The sequence below is a fragment of the Trichechus manatus genome, unplaced genomic scaffold (genome assembly GCF_000243295.1).
Source record: "Trichechus manatus latirostris isolate Lorelei unplaced genomic scaffold, TriManLat1.0 scaffold00256, whole genome shotgun sequence".
In the NCBI taxonomy this organism is placed as follows: Eukaryota; Metazoa; Chordata; class Mammalia; order Sirenia; family Trichechidae; genus Trichechus; species Trichechus manatus.
This window is the reverse complement of record NW_004444192.1, coordinates 1,904,487-1,919,308: the sequence shown is the minus strand read 5'-3', so window position 1 is coordinate 1,919,308 and position 14,822 is coordinate 1,904,487.

The window sequence follows — 14,822 nt, the reverse complement described above, 5'->3', positions numbered from 1 at the left end:
TGTGTCCATCATATGTGGCAAATACTTCTTAACTTTCTATTAAAAAACAATGGAAAGTGTACTCCAGTTACTTTCCTCCAGCTCCTGAAATAGCTTCTGAGTTTATTGTATTTCTTTTTCTGTGTGTGGTGAAGAGAAGTCCATCCTCCTGCATAGAGAAAGGGAGAGGAGTGATCTATAAATCAATGTTAACTACCCTAACTACTTATATTCTTCCCACAAGCAAGTCTAATGACATTATCAACTTCTGAAGCTGAAAGGGTTACTTTTTCTCCAAGTGAATCATACTAGTAGCAAATCTACATCCAACAAGTTACCATCTGCTTTTGATGTCTATCAGATGGTCTTCTCCATCAGCATGTAATCTGTCATTGGGATAGGCTGGTCCCTGCTTCCCTGAAGGTAGTTTTAACTAAAAAGATAGCAATCTTTCCCTGAACAGAGCTATAGTGACTCTCTTTACAGATCTTTAAAGTCAGGAACTAAATCCTGCTCATCACAGAACATAAATTTTTGTGTGAAGAAAAAATTTAAATAACTGGTTAGAAGAAAAGTGCAGCATAAAGATCATTTAAGATTATTTTTCCTGTTGCTGCAATCATCAAAATAAACTATGTTGTTGTGTGCCGCTGAGTCAGACTCATAACGACTTTATAGGACAGAATATAACTGCCCCATAGGGTTTCCAAGATTGTAATCCTTACGAAAGCAGACATGGAGCGGCTGGTGGGTTCAAACAGTAGACCTTTTGGCTAGCAGCAAAGCATTTTAACCACGGCACTACCAGGGCTCTTTAAATAAACTACAGAACTTGACTATTTCTTTTTTAACAGTTTTATTAGAATATAATTGACATATAATAAGTTGCACATATTTAAAGTGCACAATTTTTAAGCTTTGATATATGTATACCCCTGTGAAACAATCACCACGATTGGTAGTAAACATATCCATCACCCCCAAAATTTCCTCCTGCCTCATTGTAATTTCTACCTTCTGCTCCTTCCTATCCTCCATTCAAGCCCCCTGCCTAGGCAACCACTGATGGTCTTTACTAAACAGTCTGTTCAAATATTTTGCCCACTTGTTCATTAAGTCATACGATTTCTTCTTATAAGTTTTGAGAGTTATTTATAGATTGTGAATACAAGTCCATTATCAAATACATACTTTGGAAATATATTCTACCGTTCTGTGGCTTATTTTTTTATTCTCTTAATACAAAAACGAACAAACAAACAAACGAACCTGTTGCTGACGAGTTAATTCCGACTCATGGCAACCCTACAGGACAGAGTAGAACTGTCCCATAGGGTTTCCAAGGAGCGGCTGGTGGATTCGAACTGTAGACCTTTTGGTCAGCAGCCGAGCTCTTCAACTTCAGCAGAACATAAAAGGAAGAGAAAACAGCCATGAAAGGAGGTAAAAAGAAATCAGATAAAATTTTAATAAGTTTGTATCATTTTATAATAACTGGGAGCCCCAGAAATAAAGGGCATTCTCACTCTTTCAGAAGCTCTTTTTCCTGAGCCTCCACTAAGAACCCACAAGAAATAAGATCGGCAAGGAAGGAAACCAGATAGATACCTCCCGGATTTGCAGGCGTGTAGGTGGTGATTAGCTGCCACAGGGGCACTAGCATAAGTTCCTACCTGCTTCCTTAGACCTTTGTCTCCTACAAAGCAAATGCTTTAACAAGCTTAGGAAAGTGGTGGAGTATGGAATAGTCCACTCTACACATGCTCTCAAACACCAGTTCTCAATCATCCAGTCCCTACAGGGTTCTTTTTTTGTATACATTTCTGTTCTAATTATGTAGGATCAAGAACGACAACATGATCAGGAAACAGTGTTATCTATTACAAAGCATTACACATTACACATTACTTTATCTTTGCACAAGAACTTTTTGACAACTTTTTGAAAGGCCATAGAGATGGCAAATTTTCGTATCATTACTCAACTGTAATAATGCATCATTTCCTGACTATTATTAGTTGCTGTAAAATGAAAACTGGTTGTTGTTGTTAGGTGCTGTCCAGTCAGTTCCAACTCATAGCAACCCTATGCACAACAGAACAAAACACTTCCCAGTCATGTGCCATTCTTGCAATCATTGCTATGTTTGAGCCCATTGTTGCAGCCACTGTGTCAATCCATCTTGCTGAGGACCTTCCTCTTTTTCACTGATCCTCTCCTTTACCAAGCATGAAGTCCTCCTCCAGGTACTGGTCCATCCTGATAACATGTCCAAAGTACATGAGACAAAGTCTTGCCCTTATCACTTCTAAGGAGCTTTCTGGCTGCACTTCAAATTTGTACAACAGATTTGTTCGTTCTTCTGGTAATTCATGGTGTATTCAATATTCTTCACCAACACCATAATTCAAAGGCATCAATTCTGTTTTGGTCTTCTTTATTCATTGTCCAGCTTTCATATGCATATGAGGAAAACTGGTAGCATCATTAATTATAAGAATAATCACACTAATACAGTGTATTAAATCTGCATTTTAAGAAATGACTACCAAGCTATATCTTGATTTTTTTTTAATTCCAGACTATTCATTTTAAGTCCAAGGCTGATATTTATATTTGTTCTTTTTCTTTGTAATTTTGCCACATCTGAAGAATTCCATAATCAAGAATGAACATCCTAGAGTTAAAATGACCCAAGGACTCTTTTTGAATGCACTCAGAGCCCAGTGAGGGAGAAGCACAGAGAGTAAGAAGATCAGCCTTTCTGATTAATTTCTATCATATCAGGAAAACAGAGTACCTAACAGTCTCCCTTTTATTATAGATATATTTGCAATAGTCTTAGAACTTAGCTATGCTTAGAATTTAATAGGTACTCAGGAAGTTTGTATGGAAATAAAAACATGAATATATGTTTTTCTTAATGTCCACAGCCTCTTTTCAGTGACTTGTTGCAAATAAGACCAGTATATGTAGTAGAGAATGTTTTCCCTAGACTGGGAAGTAGGATTAAGTCAGTATGCCAAAGTCACAGTTCCATATATTTATAGGGCCAATGACAACTGTCTTGAAGCACCAGCAGGTTAATTACAGGGGTGCTAATAAGGGAATGATAGTGTTGAGCAAAACTGCAGTTTTTTCTCTACTTGACTACATGAACCGTTAAATCCATTGCTGTCAAATTGATTCTGACTCATAGCGACCCTATAGGACAGAGTAGAACTGCCTCATAGGGTTTCCAAGGAGTGGCTGGTGGATTTGAACTGCTGACCTCTTGGTTAGCAGACATGCTCTTAACCAATACGCCACCAGGGCTCCTGCAAACATTTGTCAGAGCCCAGGAACTCCAGACCCAATTAACAAAGAAAGACTCAAGGTTAAATTCTAAATGTAGAGTCAATAGCAGAAGAAAGGGAGTGTCTAGGGAAATACCTAAGTTCTCTAAAGGCTCTTATTGAGTCAATATAAAGAGGTAGCTGCTACAATGTGAGAACCAAAGAGTCTATGAATCCCTAGTAAACGGAAAGAAAATATTCATGTAACAATGTGATAGTGATGGGCCCTGCTCCAAAAAGGAAAGGATCTGAAAACACATAAACAGATGTCCTCCAAATGACACTTTATATGGCCCTCATGAGAAAACCTCCATGAACAAAAATCCACAAAATACAAACCCAAAACACTCCAGCCCTGACTATAAGCCAATACATCCCAGGCACTTCTGAATCACAAACACTCAAATGAAAGAATCACCAAGAGCAACAAGGTTAGATTCAAAGCAAGGAAAAGCTGTACCTGTAAAATATTGACACTACAGATTAAGGTGGAGTCCCTGGGTGGTACAAATGGTTAGCATACTTGGCTGCTAACTGAAAAGTTGGAGGTTTGAGTTCATCCAGAGGCACCTTGGAAGAAAGGCCTTGGTGATCTACTTCCAAAAAATCAGTCATTGAAAACTCTAAGGAGCACAGTTCTACTCTGACACACATGGGGTCACTGTGAGTTGAAATCTACTTTATGGAAATGGGTTTTGTTGGTTACAGATTAGTGTACTAATTGATTTTGAATACTAATGTATACTGATATTAAGATTACTGAATTTTTATAAATAAAAGTTTGGGAGAAAAGGTTTATTAGCTTATTTCTGAAATGCCACTTTTCTATCACTTTTCCTATTAATCTAAGAAACATAAACTGGCAGTATGGTAATTGATTAGGTCAATGCAATTAATTTGGTTAGATCTACAAATAATTATATCAAAATGCAAATAAATGTATGGTATTTAGTGTGAAAGAAAGGGAAACAATTTTAAACAGAGTAAGTACATCTGAGCCTTGCATACTACGTATTAAACAATGACATAGATTGAAAAATATAATAGAAAATACATGAGTGGAAAGAAAGATTAGAACAAACGGAATTTACTCTCCCATCTCTGCTTCTCTAGTCTTCCATCCATTCACTTTTCCCTACCCTAATTTTTGCAGTCAATCCATACATTTCTGTGTTACATGTAACCCTTCTCAGCCCTTGAAAGCTTTAAAAAAATATATCGGTGTTCTGGTCCGCCTCCAGACTGTTTACATCCTAATCCCTTGAGTTGGGGACCAGACATAGATATCTTTAAGAACTCTTCAGTAAGTCTTGAAGCCTGGGTTGATAGCCACTGTTCAAGAACATAAACAAATGTGTATACAGGGAAATGAATGCTGCTTTTTAACAAGAAATGCGTCTATGAAAGTATTTGACTATTTAAAAATTTCAGGGAATATTTAATTCATATGATTAATATTGAATAGAACATATAATTGTGTGAAGATAAAAACTAGATTTATTATAGTTAGCTGTTAATATCTAAGTCTGTAATGTTACAGATAGGGATAATACAAAGAAGTGTGGATCACTACTTTTTTTTTCTGATAATATTTTATTGTAATTTTGGTGAAAGTTTACACAGCAGTTTAGGTTCCCATCTGATAATATGCACACATATCGATCAATAACATTAGTTGTATTTCACATTTTGTCAATCTTCCCTTTAATTGCGTTCTGATTGTTCCATTTCCAGTGTTCGTATTTCCCTGCCTCCTTATCTTCTCATCTCTGCTTTGGATTAAATGTTGACCTTTGGACTCATACTAGTGGTTTTTGAGTACGGCACCAATTTAGCAGATAATATCCTTTATTTTGGGTGTCACTCTGCTTTTCAGCTAAAAGGTGATCTTAAGATTTTGGTTCAAGGTTTAAAGAGCCTCTCAGGGGAATAGTCTCAGGGAGTACTCTGATCTCAGGTGGTCCAGTTAGTCTGGACTTTTTTAAGAATTTGATTTTTGTTCTGCATTTTGCTATCATTCTAATCAGGATCATCTATTATGCCCCTGGTCAGATCGGTCAGTGGTAGTAGCGGGCATCATCTTGTTCTGGTCTCAGGTTAATTGAGGTCTTGACTCCTGTAGGCTATCAGCCTTGTAGACTTGTTTCTTCTCTGTGATATTGGTTACTTTCTTACTCTTTTGCTTCTGAAAAGTACAGACCAATAGTTATATTTTGGCCACCTGCAAGCTTTTAAGACCCCAGATGCTACTAATTTCACTAGCATGCAGAACATGAACTTGTGAACTATGTTATGCCAGTTGACTGAGTTGTCTCATGAGACTATGGTCCTAAGCTTTCAAACCTAGAAAACCAATCTCAGAAAGTGTTTCGCTACATCTAAGGAGTATCTGTAGTTGTGTTTTCAGTGAATATATGTGCCTGCACACACATATCTGTATTTACATGTATGTTTAGACACTTCTATCTGTTCTCACATATGTATACATCTGTACCTACCCATATATGTATATGCCTTTACCCATCCATATGTAATCCTAAACTCCTTTTTTGTTCTTTGTTGGAGTTCTTGCTCTCTTATATACATCAAATTCTTTGGTTCAGGTATGTTTTTCTCATGAACACTTCTCAGCAACATCATTTACTTTGGTAATGCTGTGCTCACTACACCCACATTTGGTGCCACTTTTCCCATCACCAAAAATAACAAGTATGTATGATCTAGAGCATGCTTCTTTCCTCCCTCTTCCTCCCCCTGGTAACCACCAATGAACATTGGTATCTTTATATATGTCTATTCTTGTCTTCTTATAAAAGCATCACATAATATTTGTCATATGCTTGACTTATTTCTCTTAGCATTATATCCTCTAGGTCCATCCATGTTATAATATGTTTTGCGGACTCATCATTGTTTCTTATGGTTGCACAGTATTCCATTGTATGTGTGTGCCACATTTTGCTTATCCATTCATCTGCCGGTGAGCACTTGTTCATTTCCGTTTTTTTTTTTTTTTTTTTTGCTATTGTGAATGAAGCTGCAATAGCTGTGAATAGATATGCATATGTCTGTTTGTGTCACGAGTCTTAGGTATCTAGAGTACAACCCTAGGAGTGGGACTGCTGGATCATAGAGTAGTTCTTTTCTAGTTTTTTTGAGGAAGCACCATAGCATTTTCCATAGTGGTTGTACCATTTTACAGTCCCACCACCAATAAATAAGGGCTCCAATCTCCCCACATTCACACCAACATTAGTTGTTATCTGGTTTTTGGTTTTTTTCAGTGCCATTTTAGCCAGAGTGAGATGGTATCTCACTGTAGTTTTGATTTGCGCCTCTCTAATGGCTAATGATTGTAAGCACCTTTTCATGTGTTTGTCTACTGTTTGGATGTCTTCTTTGGTAAAGTTTCTTTTCATGTCCTTTGCCTGTTATATAATTGGGTTGTTTGTCTTTTTGTTGTTAAGTTGTTGAAGTTTTCTAAAAATTTTAGAGATTAGACCCTTATCAGATGTATCATTTTCAAAGATTTTTGTCCCAGTCTGTAGGTTGTCTTTTTACTCTTTTGACAAAGTCTTTTGATTAATATAAGTTTTTAATTTTTATGAGGTCCCATTTATCTATCTTGTCTCTTCTATTCTTGCATTGGTTATTGTGTTTGTCCTGTTTTTAGAAAAATTAGTTTCCATAGTTTTCTCCCTGTCATAGATTGAATTGTGTCCCCCAAAAATATCTATCAATTTAGCTAGGTCATGATTATTCCCAGTAGTGTATGATTATGTACCATTTTGTAATCTGATGTGATTTCCTTATGTGTTGTAAACTCTATCACTATGATGTAATAAAATGGATTAGTGGCAGTTATATTGATGAGGTCTACAAGATTAGGTAGTGTATTAAGCCAATCTCTTTTGAGTTATAAAAGAGAGAAGTGAGCAGAGACATGGGAACCACACACCACCAAGAAAGCAGTGCTGGGAGCAGAGCGCTTTGTTTGGACCTGGGGTTCCTGTGCTGAGATGCTCCCAGACCAAGGGAAGACTGATGTATTACAAGGACCATCCTCCAGAGCCAACAGAGAGAGAAAGCCTTCTTCTGGAGTTGATGCCCTGAATTTGGACTTGTAGCCTACTGGACTGTGAGAGAATGAACTTCTCTTTGTTAAAGCCATCCACTTGTGGTATTTCTGTTATAGCAGCACTAGATGACCAAGACATTCCCTATGCTTTCTTCCAGGAATTTTATACTTTTAGGTTTAATATTTAGGTCTTTGATCCATCTTCAGTTAGTTTTTGTGTATGGTGTGAGGTGTGGGTCTTGTTTCATTTTGCTACAAGTGGATCTTAATTGAATCTCATATTTCCATTTGGCTTTGTTTGCTTTTATTTGTTCTTTTCTTTTGTTTCCCTTGAAACTTGATAATTTCAGTTATTTTGTCTTCTAGTTCATTTATTCTATCTTCTGTCTGTTCAACTCTGTTGTTGAGTTTCTCTTGCATTTTCTGATTCAATTGCTTTATTCTTCAGTTCCAGTAATTCTGTTTGGTTTTTTTTTTTTATGATGTTTTCAATTTTTTTATTGAGTTATTCATTTTGTTCCTTAATTTTTTTCCAGATCTCTGTTAGTTTTCTGTGTGTTTTTTGGCTTTCTTTATAGACGTTTAGCACCATTGTCTGAAAGTTTTCTATTCTTTTCATTCTCCTGATCTCTGTAAGAGAAATTTCCTCTTCTTCATGTTTTCTTTTTGATTGATCCTTCTTCTCTTGTGATTTTGAGCATTTTGCTATTTTTTCGTTGTACTTGAGCCATTTTGCTTTTTTTTTTTTTTTCTTTAATATTTTAAACTCTAGGTTTCCTGGTATTCCTAAGAACTGCTAGAGGGCACTCTTGTCCTTATGTTTTTTCAGTGCTGAGTAGGATTTCTGAATGAGTTTTTATGTGGGTGTTTAAGTCTCTGCGTGTTTATTCTGGTTGGTTCTTGCTGAGGCAGCTGACTTTGCTGCTGTGATAGTTCTGTCTTCTGAGGCTTTGACTGTGGCCCTGGATGTACCCTGGTATTGGTTTTCTTTTCCAACCTGAGTTTGGGATGTTTATGGCTGTGCAGTCAATGCTCATGTGTAGGAATTTTTCTGCTGGCTGCAGACACTGACATAAGCAGTAGGGCGTGGATTTCCCAAGACGGATGGTGGAAGCACTTGATATCTTTTCCTCACTAACATCCTTGTACTAGTTCTCCCACAGTGTCTCACTGTGAACAGGAAGTTAGTTGTTTCCTTCTGTGTTGCCTGTCTGATGTATTTTTCTCACCCTGGCTGAAGGTTGGGTCTTGCTAACCCCCGTATTCTAGGTTCTAGAGCCCATTTGCCTTGGGACTTGGCGAGATTTAACAGCACTCATTCACAGAGCCTTGGTATCCCTTTACCACCACCCAAGTTTACAGCCTGTGAATTCCCACAGCCAGTCTGTACCTCCTTAAAAATCAGGTTACAATGTCCTCAGTTTAATGTTCATCCTATGTTCTTTGTTTGGGGAGTTGCCCATCCCCATCCCAAATGGCAGTGGTGAGTTGAGTCTTCCAAGTGCCAGTGGTTAGTATCTTGCAGCCTCTGTTCCACCCTGCTCCTCCTCTGCCTTGCTTCTGGACTCACCTCAACTCCAACACGCCAGCTGCCTTCTGGAGTTCTGACATCTCAGTCTATGCTTGTTTTTATTCATTGTACAGTGGGTTAGTTGGCAGAGATAAATGGGAGCGACCACTTACTTCGCCATCTTGCCACACTCCCTCTGGATCACTACTTTTTAAAGGCAATGGGACATGTATAAAATAGGGTTGCAATTTGCTCCATGGTATTCTATAAGATAAACGTATACTCATCCTGGTGCTAGGCAGGTAAGTCTTCAGTTCATTCTCCTAAACAAATTATTAAACACTTTAAGGGGCTATTTATTACTTATTTACCTCAATAAAAGGAAAGGGGAACTGGATACTCACATGCCAGCAATTCCCACATAGCAGTTGCCCTCAGTGCTCTAATCACATTATCAAGACTGATATAAGACAATGAAGAAACGTAGCTGCTGCCTCTGAGGTAATGACACTGTCAAGAGTCAGCAGATAATTTGACCTAAATAATTAGTTTGGCGGTTATGTCTTCCTCCAGAAATAGAAGATTTCTGAATGCAGTTATTGAATGACTGGTTAATTTTTGTCATCATCTAGAACTAAATTCAAACAAAAAAGATGAAGCTGTCATGTTAAATGACAGTTAAAATGAGCCAATATGCTGTGTGTATGGAAATCCATGTCTTTTTCAAATTATTTTAAATATTAAAAATAATAAGTCTAAGAAGGAAATATATTTAAGTTTTCCTTAAACTTCCCATCAATTGTAAAGTTATAAAATTTTAATATTTGTGTCATGTATCTTGTGAAAATCACTCAAGGCATTCTTGAGATTTCTTAACACATATATCTTCATACCTTTAATAAAAATTATTTTTTTTGGCTACCACCTGTAGTGTTTTAATATTTCTTTGTTGAATAGCATAGCATTTTCTAATATTGTCTCTAAATTTTCTTTTATTATACTTTAGATGAAGGTTTACAGAAAAAACTAGCTTTTCATTAAACAATTAGTACTACATATTGTTTTGTGACATTGGTTGCCAATCCCATGACATGTCAACACTCTCCCCTACTCAACCTTGGATTCCCTATTACCAGCTTTCTTGTCTCTTCCTGGCTTCTTGTCCTTGCTCTGGGCTGGTGTGCCCATTTAGTCTTGTTTTGTTTTATGGGCCTGTCTAATCTTTGGCTGAAGGGTGAACCTCAGGAGTGACTTCCTTACTGAGTTAAACGGTGTCCAGGGGCCATATTCTCAGGGTTTCTCCAGTATCTGTCAGACCAGTAAGTCTGGTCTTTTGTGTGTGTGTGAGAGTTACCATTATGTTCTACATTTTTCTCCAGCTCTGTCTGGGACCCTCTATTGTGATCACTGTCAGAGTGAGTAATCAGTGGTGGTAGCCTGGCACCATCTAGTTGTGCTGGACTCAATCTGGTGGAGGCTGTAGTACTTGTGGTTTATTAGTCCTTTGGACTAATGTTTCCCTTATGTCTTTGATTTTCTTCATTCTCCCTTGCTCCTGTCAGGGCAAGACCCGTGGATTATCTTAGATGGCTGCTCACAAGCTTTTAAGACCCCAGACGCTACTCACCAAAGTAGAATGCAGAATATTTTCTTTATAAACTATAGTATGCCAATAGAGCTAGCTATTGCCCAAAACCATGGTCCCCACAGCCCTCAGCCCAGTACTTCGGTCCCTCAGGGAGTTTGGATGTGTCTATAGAACTTCCACGACCTTGCCTTGGACAAGTTGTGCTGGTTTCCCCAGTATTGTGTACTGTCTTGTCCTTCTCCAAAGTTACCACTTATCTATTGTCTATTTACTGTTTTTCCATCCCCACCCTTCCCCTCCCTTGTAACCATCACCGATTGTTTCTTTTTGTGTGTAAACCTTTTCATGAGTTTTTATACTAGTCATCCCATACAATATTTGCCCTTTTGTGTTGACTTATTTCACTCAGCATAAAGTCCCCCAGATTAATCCATGTTGTTGGATGCATTGCAGATTCATCTTTGTTCTTTATTGTTATATAGCATCCCATTCTGTATATGTACCACAGTTTGCTTATCCATTCATCTGTTGATGGGCATCCTGCTCTGTTGATGGGCATCTAGGTTGTTTCCATCTTTTTGCGATTGTGAACAACGCTGCAATGAACATGAGTGTGCATATGTGTATTCATGAGATGGCTCTTACTTCTCTAGAATATATTCCTAGGAGTGGGATTGCAGGATCATATGGTATTTCTGTTTCTAGCTTTTTAAGGAAGTGCCAAATCTATTTCCAAAATGGTTGTACCATTTTTCATTCCCACCAGCAGTGCATGAGTTCCAATCTTCCCAAAGCCTCTCCAACATTTATTTTCTGTTTTTTTGATTCGTGCCAGCAATGTCGGGGTGAGATGACATCTCATTGTGGTTTTGATTTCCATTTCTCTAATGACTAATGATCATGGGCATTTCCTCATATGTCTGTTAGCCCCTTGAATGTCTTCTTTGATGAAGTTTCTCCTCATATCCTTTACTCATTTTTTAATTGGATTATTTGTCTTTTTGTTATAGAGGTGTTGGATTTTCCTGTAATTAGACATTTGTCAGATTTGTCATAGACAATTTTTTTTTCCCCAGTCTGTAGGTTCTCTTTTTACTCTTTTGGTGAAGTCTTTTGATGAACATAAGTGTTTAGTTTTTAGAAGATGCCAGTTAATTAGCTTATCTTCTGTAGTTTGTGTGTTGTTAGTTATGGTTTGTATCTTGTTAATGCGGTGTATTAGGGCCTCTAGTGTTGATCCCATTTTTTCTTCTATCATCTTTATATTTCTTGGTTTTATATTAAGGTCTGTGATCCATTTTGAACTAATTCTTGTGTATGGTGTAAGGTATGGGTCCTGTTTCATTTTTTTGCAGACGGACATCCAGTTTTGCCAGCACCATTTGTTAAAAAGACTATCTTTCCCCCATTTGATGGACTTGGGCTCTTGTGGGAGATCATGTGACCACAGGTGAATGTATTTACATCTGGGTTCTTAATTCTGTTCCATTGGTCAACGTGTCTGTCATTGTACCAGTACCAAACTGTTTTGACTACCTTAGCTGTATAGTAGGTTCTGAAGTCAGGTGGTACAAGTCCTCCTATTTTATTCTTCTTCTCCATTACTGTACTACTTATCCGGGGACTTCTCCCTTTCCATATAAAGTTAACGATTATTTTTTCCATCTCTTCAAAGAATGTTGTTGGTATTTGGATCAGGATTGTTTTGTATTTGTAGATTGCTTTGGATAGAATTGACATTTTCACGATGTTGAGTCTACCTATCCATAAGCATGGTTTTTTCTATTTATGTATATCTCTTTTGGTTTCTTACAGTAGTGTTCTGTAGTTTTCTTTGTATAGGTTTTTACATCCCCGGTTAGACTTATTCCTAAGTATTTTATTTTTTTAGGGGGTATTAGAAATAGTATTGTTTTCCTCATTTCTTTTTCATTGTTCTTTTTATTGGTGTATAGGAATCAAGTGATTTTTGTATGTTTATCTTGTATCCTGCTACTCTGCAGAATCTTTCTATTAGTTCCAGTAGTTTTCTCATGGAGTCTTTAGGGTTTTATATGTATGGTATCATATCATTCACAAACAGGGACAATTTAACCTCTTCTTTAGCAATGTGTATGCCCTTTATTTCTTTTTCTTGCCTTATTGCTCTAGCTAGAATTTCCAGCACAATGTTAAATAGGAGTGGTGATAAAGGGCATCCTTGTCTTTTTCCTGTTCTCAAGGGGAATGTTTTCAGCCTCTCTCCATTAAGAATGATGTTAACTGTTGGTTTTGTAAAGTTGCCCTTTGTTATGTTGAGGAATTTCCCTTCTATACCTAATTTATTGAGAGTTTTTATCAGGAATGGGTGTTGGACTTTGTTGAATGCCTTTTCTAGGTCAATTGAGATGATTATATGATTATTTTCTTTTATTTGTGTAGTGGATTACATTGATTGATTTTCTAATGTTAAACCATCCTTGCATACCTAATATGAATCCCACTTGGTTGTGGCATATTATTATTATTATTTTTTGATATGATGCTAAATTCTATAGGCTAGAATTTGGTTGAGAATTTTTGCATCTGTATTCATGCGAGATATTGGTCTGTAAATTTCTTTCTTTTTTTTTTTTGTGGTGTCTTTGCCTGGTTTTGATGTCAGAGTTGTCCTGGCTTCATAGAATGAATTTGGAAGTAACCCTTCCTTTTCTATGTTCTGAAATAGTTTAGGTAGTACTGGTGTAATCTGTTCTCTGAATGTTTTGTAGAATTCTCCAGTGAAGCCGTCTGGGCCAGGGATTTTTTTGTTTTTGTTGTTGGGAGTTTTTCAATATCTTCTCTTGTTATGGGTCTGTTCAGATTTTCAACTTCAGTTTGTGTTTCTAGAAATTTGTTCATTTCCTCTTTGTTTTCAAATTTGTTGGAGTATAATTTTTCATTGTACTGTGTTATGATCCTTTGTATTTCAGTTGAGTCTATTGTAATGTCCCCCATTTCATTTCTTATTTGGATTATTTGAGTCCTCTCCTGTTTTTCTTTTGTTGATTTGTCCAGTAGTTTATCGATGATGTTTATCCTTTCAAAGGACCAACTTTTGGTTTTGTTGATTTGTTCTATTGTTTTTCTATTTTCTATTTCATTTATTTCTGTTCTGATTTTTCTTATTTCCTTTCTTCTGGTGGCTGTGGGCTTCTTTTGCTCTTCCCATTCTATTTGCTCGAGTTGTGTAGCTAATGTTTGATTTTGCCCCCTTCTTCTTTTTTGATGTGTGAATCTATTGCTATGAATTGACCTCTTAGGACTGCCTTGCCTGTGTCTCAAAGATTTTGGTATGATGTGTTTTCATTCTCATTTGATTCTAGGAATTTTTTTATTCCATCTCTGATTTTGTTATTACCCAGTGGTTTGTAAGCAGGGTGTTATTTGGTTTCCATGTATTTGATTTTTTTTTCTTTCCTCTTCCTAGTGTTCACATTTACTCTGATGGCACTGTGATCAGAGAAGATACTTTGTAGTATCTCAATGTTTTGGATTCTGTAGAGGGTGTCTTTGTGGCCTAGGATGTAGTTTATTCTGGAAAATAGAATTGGAAAAGAATGTGTACTTTGCAGCTGTTTGGTGGAGTGTTATGTATGGCTCTATGAGGTCAGGTTGGCTGATTGTTGTCTTTAAATCTTCTGTATTTTTGCTGAGTTTCTCTTTAGATGTTCTGCCCTTTACCAAGAGTGGTGTGTTGAAGTCTTCTACTATTATTGTGGAGCTGTCATTTTCTCTTTTCAGTGCCATTAGAGTTTGTTTTATGTATTTTGGAACACTGTCATTGGATACATAGATATTTATTATGGCTATGTCTTCATGATGGATTGTCCCTTTAATCATTAAATAATGCCCTTCTTTGTCTTTTATGGTGGATTTTGTTTTAAAGTTTATTTTATCTGAGATTAGCATTGCCACTCCTGCTCTTTTTTGCTAGCTGTTTGCTTGACATATTTTTTTTCCATCCTTTGATTTTTAATAAATTTATGTCTATGTTCTTTAAGATGTGTCTCTTGTAGACAGCCTATTGATGAGTCCTGTGTTTTTTTTTTTAATCCATTCTGTCACTCTGTCTCTTTATGGATGCATATAGACCGTTTACATTCAGTGTAATTATTGATAGGTGTAAGTTTATTGCTTTTTTTTTTTGTAATACTGATGTTTTCTTTGTTCTTCTTACTCTCCTGTGCTGAAATCCTTTTCTTTGTGGCTTTTTTTTTTTCTGTTTCTTTCTTTTTTGTAGATTTTGTGTTTACTGAGACTTTATGTTTTTCTTCTTTATTTTGATGAGTAGGTTTGTTAACTTTCTTTGTG